This window comes from Monodelphis domestica, chromosome 4, assembly GCF_027887165.1.
Source record: "Monodelphis domestica isolate mMonDom1 chromosome 4, mMonDom1.pri, whole genome shotgun sequence".
Taxonomy (NCBI): domain Eukaryota; kingdom Metazoa; phylum Chordata; class Mammalia; order Didelphimorphia; family Didelphidae; genus Monodelphis; species Monodelphis domestica.
Window position 1 is genome coordinate 391,932,718 of NC_077230.1, and position 6,711 is coordinate 391,939,428.

A 6,711-nucleotide genomic window follows, 5' to 3' on the forward strand; every position below is an offset into this window, starting at 1 on the left:
GGGAATATTTTTCTTTTGGCTTGTATTTGTATTTCCAGCACTTAACAGGTGGTAGTAAGTGTTTAACAGAGTTTTATCTACCTATCCATCCATCCATCAACCCATCCATCCGTCCATCTGTCTCCCTCCGTCCATCTATCTATCTATCTACCTCTCTATCTATTGAATCCCCTACTCTATTACTGAATCCCTATGAATGCATTAGACCCACACAGGTTCATACCCACCTCTAACAGTCCACCCTCTGAGCCCCATTATGATTTCTCCTCAGCACTGGCAGGAATATTGGATCCTTGAGGACAGGAGCTATGATAGACCACTTTCTGCTCTATGTGCAGGAGACTCTCAATAAGGATTTATTAAATGAATCTGTGATGCAGAAAAGCAAATTAATCTAAATAGGAAAAGTTTGGAAACTGAACTCTTTTGTACTTGGACACCACACCAAGCACCTGTAGGAGACAAAGGCCTTTCTAGGAGAGAGGAGACCTGAGTTCTAATTTCTGCTCTATAGTGGCTATAGGGCATGTAACTTCGTTTCTATGACCCTCAGTTTCCCTATTTGTAAAGTGAGTATAATGTCATTAACTTTGCCTTCTTGCCATTGGGATGGATGGTCAGAAAACTCAAATGAGTCTGTTCCAACCTTTATTTTTTCCTCCCTTGGTCTCCAAACGTTTTAAAGCAAATACCCTTACTGGTAATTTTTCTTTTCTGGTTTGCGTACTTGGGGAGAAGAGAGATTTTCCCAATAGCTCCTTCCCAGCTACTACCATGAATGCCTGGATCAGGATTAGGTATAATTACCCAATGAGGTTGATGCCCAGGTTCGTATGTATGGAGGCTGGAAGTTGGCACAGCTGTGGAGAGGGGAAATAGAGGAGTGTTGGGCTATGATGGAGAAAGGGTAGGCAGGGATGTGCTAGAGACCAACCCCATGATTGGCTGTGATGGGGAGGATGAGGTAACACCCATCTGCCCACCTTCTGATTGGTTAATCCCATACTCCTTGGGGTGGGAGGGATCAAACCACAGCCTTCTCAGAATCACAACATGGCCCCCACTTTGGAGGCCACTGGCCTAGCCAATGGCAATAGCCTCCTTGTTGGTCTTCCTGCCTCACCCAACCTTTGACCAGTCCATCTTCTTCTATGTGCCGCCTAAACAACCTTCCTAAATGGCTGCTATGATCATTTTATTCCTCAACTCGAAAATATTCTGTGTATCCCCTCTTTCTACTGAATAAAGTATCTGCTCCTAATTTTGGTGCTCAAGGCCCTTCGGCATCTGGGTCCAATTTACCCATCCAGACTCATTTCTCCCTATTCCCTTACCTATATTTCATAATTTAAAAAAAACCAACAGTGCTATTCTCCATCTTCCAATCTCATCCTGCCCTCTCCTCTTCGTCTATGTTTCTGGTCACAACATCCCCTCTGGCTGGAAATCCCCTCCCTCTTCCTCTAGTCCCATCTGTTGAAAACTTTTCCTTTTCTTACATTTTTTTTTGCTTTCATTGGTTTAGGAAACTTCAAATAGGAATATCTCTACCCAAACAGACCAATACCTATTCTCTGACTTGGAGAATTATCTGGGGGGAGTGCAAGGTAAAGACAATCGATCAACAGGCATCTATTAAACACTTACTGTATGTCCTTAGGCTACTGCAGCTAGAATGGAAAGGTGCATTATGACTCCAGGTCACACAGCCAGTATATGTCAGAGATGAGGCCTGATTCCATGGTTTCTAGAATCCAGTTCTTTAGCCAGGTTTGTGTCTCTGTCTCTGTTTCTGTCTCTCCACTTTCTATCTTAGTATCAGTTCTAAGACAGTGACTTGCCCAGGGTTACACAGCTAGGAAGTGTCTGAGATCACATTGGAACCCAGATCCTCCCAACTTCAGGTCTGGTGCTCTATCCACTGCCACATGGCTGGCCATCTCTTTTTTAAAACTCTTGCTTTCTGTTTTAGTAATGGTTTTAAGGCAGAAGAGCTGCCTCTCTCTTTAATTTCTTCCAGAGCCAACTTAGGTGTCTTTTCTTCCAACAAGCCTTCCCTGGCAGACCCCTCCCTTCCCTCTAATAAAAACAATCACTGCTTCTTTCCTCATTTGGTGCCAAAGTACATAAGAATTTCTCCCCTTTTCCACTCATATCACTCTTTCATGTATTATAATGTATATTTGTTCTCACTATCTTCTACATTCTCATTATAAAATCCATGAATCTAGATTTCTGACCCCCTAATTTTACAGATGAGGAAAATGAGGCCCAGGAAAGTTAAGTGATAGAGCCAGGATCTGAACTCAGATCCAGTGACTCCAAGTTCAGCACTCTTTCTAGAGTCCCTAGACCCATGGTGGCAAACCTATGGCACATATGCTGGGGGTGGGGGCACTCAGAGCCCTCTCTGTGGGCATGCACATCATTGCCTCAGCACAGAGTTTACCAGAGTTGATTACTAGAAAGCCAGAAGGACAAGGGCCTGGGCTGCTCACCTTCCTTCTCCATGAGCTCCTGAGGACATTTCTCATATCACCTGCCCCTCTAAAAGGTTTGCCATCACTGCCCTAAACTATAAGCTCCCCAAGAGCAGAATTCATATTGTCACTGTCTATCTTTAGCACCAGCACAATACAGAATACATACAAGAATAAGAAAAGGGTCAATGATGTTGGTATCGTACCCTGGAAAAAAGCAGGAGCTGTAGAGTCAGAAGGACCTAGGTTCAAATCTCACCTCTGCCTGGATGATCTTAGACAATAATCCCCCTGGGTATAGAGTCTCTTCAATTCTAAAATGAGAAGGTGGGATTTAAACAGGCTCCAAGAACCCTTCTAGGTCTACCTCAGTGACCTTATAACTTTTGCCAGCCTACAGAACTCCCCCCACCAATGCAAACTGCAATCTATGACTTGGAGTAAAGTCCTAGGGAGTCAAACATGGAAAGGGTAAGGAATTTGCCCAGGATCACACTGCTAATAATTGCCCAAGGTATGGTCTTCCTGACCCTATCAGTTTAAAATGCTGCCTGTGACCTATAACAGCTACTTAATAAAGGGTTATTCTCTTGAACTGTTTGCTGAATGATACATATGAAGTGCTCTACAAATTTCAAGTATCACGATAATAACCATGGATCCCAAAGCTTGGCTGTGAGAACTTTTTAGCCAACTGAGAAAGTCAGCATAGTATAACAGAGGGAGTATAGGTCTTAGAATTACTAAGACCTTGGTTCAAACACTTACTAGCTGTGGGACCCTGAGTAAGTCATTTTCTTAAAAGTTTTATTTGCCATCATAAAACCAATACTATGTATTGGTTCCAAGACAGAAGAACAGTAAGGGGTAGGCAATGGGAGTTAAATGACTTGAGCTATCTACCTGCTCCCTCCTAGGCAAATCATTTACTCTCTCTAAGCCTCAGTTTCCCCATCTATAAAATGAAGGGGCTGGACGTGAAGACCTAAATTTTCATCCAGCTCTAAATCTTAGTCTATTCCTCATCTCCCTTCCTGCTACAATATAGAAACCATTATGTGTGTCCAGAAGTGTGAAGAATTCCTGTGTTTCATCAGAGAGCTTGGGCTCATTCATTCAAGGTATAGCAGAGAGACTGGGATAGGAAGAGAAGAAAAGAGCATCTTTGCTTGAGCTTTATTTATTAGGTATATTAGCTATACCTGGAGAGAGATCATCAGCCTTTAAAACTCCCTCCTTCTTCAACTCTACAAAATTATACCAAGACCCACAGACAGAGGATTTAAAACTTAACGGGACTGTGGAAATCATCTCATTTTGCAGGAAAGAAAACTGAGCCCCAGAGAAGGAAAATGACTTGGTCAGTTCATAAGAACCAGAATTTGAACCCTGGTCTTCTGTCTGTAGATTAGGATTCTTTCCACTATACCATAAAAGCTGAGCTCCCACGTCTAAGACCAAACACCTCCAGCTTCACAGACCCAAGTAAAGGAAACCAGAAAGGAAACCACTTTATTTGTCAATATTCTGATCAAGCTAGTCAAGAGAAACACAGGATCTTGGAGCTAAAATTGAAAAATATTATCTAGCCCAGGGGTTCTTGAACTCAAGTGGGGAAATTACATATTTATTTCAATATACGGGTATCCCTTCCATATCTTGATTTTCCCAACATGATTTCAACATATCATGCAACAGAAAAAATAAAATGAGAGTGGGGGGGGGTGTTTGCACACACAACTGATGACAGAAAAAATTTGGAAACTCAGAATGCATAAAATATATGGATAGCGTTGTGTAATATCAACATATTTTATCTTTTAATACCATAAATATACATGCTTTCTTTTACTGTACAACAACCCATATAAGTAAAAAAAAAAAATCAGACTTCTCTAGTAGAAAGAGAAGGTCAGAGAACCAGCCCTAGAGACGGGAGGTCCTAGGTTCAAATCTGGCCTCAGATACTTCCCAGCTGTGTGACCCTGGGCAAGTCACTTGAACCCCATTGCCTAGCCCTTACCACTCTTCTGCCTTGGAGCCAATACACAGTATTGACTCCAAGATGGAAGGGGGGGGGAGGGAGGGAGGGAAGGAAGGAAGGAAGGAAGGAAGGAAGGAAGGAAGGAAGGAAGGAAGGAAGGAAGGAAGGAAGGAAGGAAGGGTAGAAGACGGATCTAATACATATTTTTATTTTACAGAGAAGGAAACTGAGGTCCAGGAAAATGAAGTAATTTTTCCCAAGGTCACACAACTAGAATCTATTCATTTCAGTTTCTAAATCCATACCACTTGCTACTATAAATCCAAGCTTCATTGGGTGTCAGCTTGTCCTAGTCCCCCTCTTTTCCCTTTCCTGGAGAAACCTTTAAGGTTTCTGTCTAGGGCCAGCTGGGTAACCTTGGAGGAGTCATTCAGCCGGTGTGTCACCTCTAAAATAAGAGCAGCATGAGTCCCTATTCCACCATGCAGAGGTTCTGAAGGTCCACCTGGTAGGTGTTTTGAGCCTCAACTTCTAAAAGTGAAAAAAAAAAAGGTTCTTTAACATCCCACTCTAAGTTTCTTTTTTCTTTTTCTTTAAAGAACTACCTCAAAGTCAATAATAATAATAATGATAATAACCAATAGGACTTGTCTTCCCTCCCAGGGGTCAATAATGTCCTATCTCCTCAGCACTCCACTAAGGATCAGAAGACACTATCATGGGACACTAAACCCAAAATCAGGTCTCAGTGTGACCCTGTTTCCCCCTCCCCCATGAGAAAACATCAGAGGTCTCCCATGGTTACAGACTTTTGTGCCCAAGAGGAGGGAGGGAGAGGTACGTTGCCAACCTAATGGCTCCATCCCCTCACTTTGGCATTAACACATTAAAAGTCAGACCAGGAAGATGACCCCCTCCACGACCTTCTCAGACCCACCCCCTTCCCTTTTTCCCATTCCCAAGTTGCAGAGGTTCAAACTGGGGACCGGAGCCCCCCCTTTCCAGCCTCCCTTCGGAAGGGACTAGGGCTGTGAGAATGGCCAGGAAGGACAATAGGAGAAGATGGTTCCCTGAATTCAGAAAGAGAAAGGATGGGGATGGGGAGGGTCTGCCTGCCCCTAGAGACTGAGGGGGAGGGGGAAGGGTTTGCTCCCTCTCTATTTGTTTCCCAGACTAGTCACACATCACACACACACTTCACACAGAAGCGCACTGCTATACAGACACAAGCATAGACAGAGACATACACGCTTCACAACCTGCCGGTCACCCAGCGCTTTACACAGACTCACTACTCATAGCCAAAGATCCACAGACACACACAGACACCCAGCCACACAAACACTGAGTACTCGCACTCCCACTCTCGCCCCCAATCCCGGAGGCTCCCCAACCCTGCGCTCACGCTCCCAGGTGCACACAATACAACCACCAGCCCAGCACACACAGAACTACAACGGTTACCCACCCACGCACGCACCCTGTCGTCGCCCCGGGCAGAGCAGGGCTGGGGGCTTGGAGGAGGGGGAATGGGGGGGGGGGGGGTGCCTAACGCGGTGCCCACTAACTCACTTACCCAGCTCTCGGGTGGCGGGGCGGGCTCTTTGTGGTGCAGCGGCAGGGGAATTACAAAGGCGCCAGGGGCAGGAGTCCGAACCGGGGCTGGGACTGGGGCTGGGGCTGGGGCCAGGCCAGGGGCAGCGCTCGGTGCCCATACCCGGCCGACCGGGCCGCGCGCGGAGCCTCCTGCTTTAGGTCTCTTCTCCTGCGCCCATAGCCCCCGAATCTCCCCCAGCCCTGGGCCAACCCTGACCGGCCGTGACCGGCCGTGACCAGCCCCGCCCTGCCTTGCGCGAACCTGCCAAGCTGGCTAGGATCGGTTCGACTAGGCTCTCTTCTCCAGCCCCACTGCCGGCCCCGACTCTGCAGCCGCCGCTCCGCTCTCCAGCCCCTTCCACCAGAGATCAGGGGCAGCCCGGCCCTGCTCCGGGCCCGGCTGGCCCGAGAGCCCTCCCGCCCTCTCCGGCTCCCCGCCCCGCCCCGCCCCGCCCAGCAGCCAATGGAAGAGCCCGGAGCTCTTCTTTCCCCGCGCCCCGCCGCAGGGCTGCCCGGCGCTCTAGGTCGCGAACGCCTCTGAATGCTTAGCTGCCGCGCTGTCCAAGGCCCCGGATCGGAAACCTCTCGGGCGCCTCCCCTTGCCCCTGCTGGCCCTCGGGGTCCTCGGAGCCGGATCTCATCCCAGGGATT

At 47.1% G+C, this 6,711-nt stretch overlaps 1 long non-coding RNA gene across 1 annotated transcript in view; it reads right to left on the minus strand.

Annotated features, from left to right (window-relative positions):
• LOC130453895 (uncharacterized) overlaps positions 1-6,474 on the minus strand; it is a 56,974-nt gene extending 50,500 nt beyond the window's left edge. Inside the window, exon 1 of the long non-coding RNA XR_008911556.1 lies at positions 6,041-6,474. This is a non-coding gene — a long non-coding RNA (uncharacterized LOC130453895). The remainder of the gene's footprint in view (positions 1-6,040) is intronic.
• Positions 6,475-6,711: the final 237 nt, after the last annotated feature.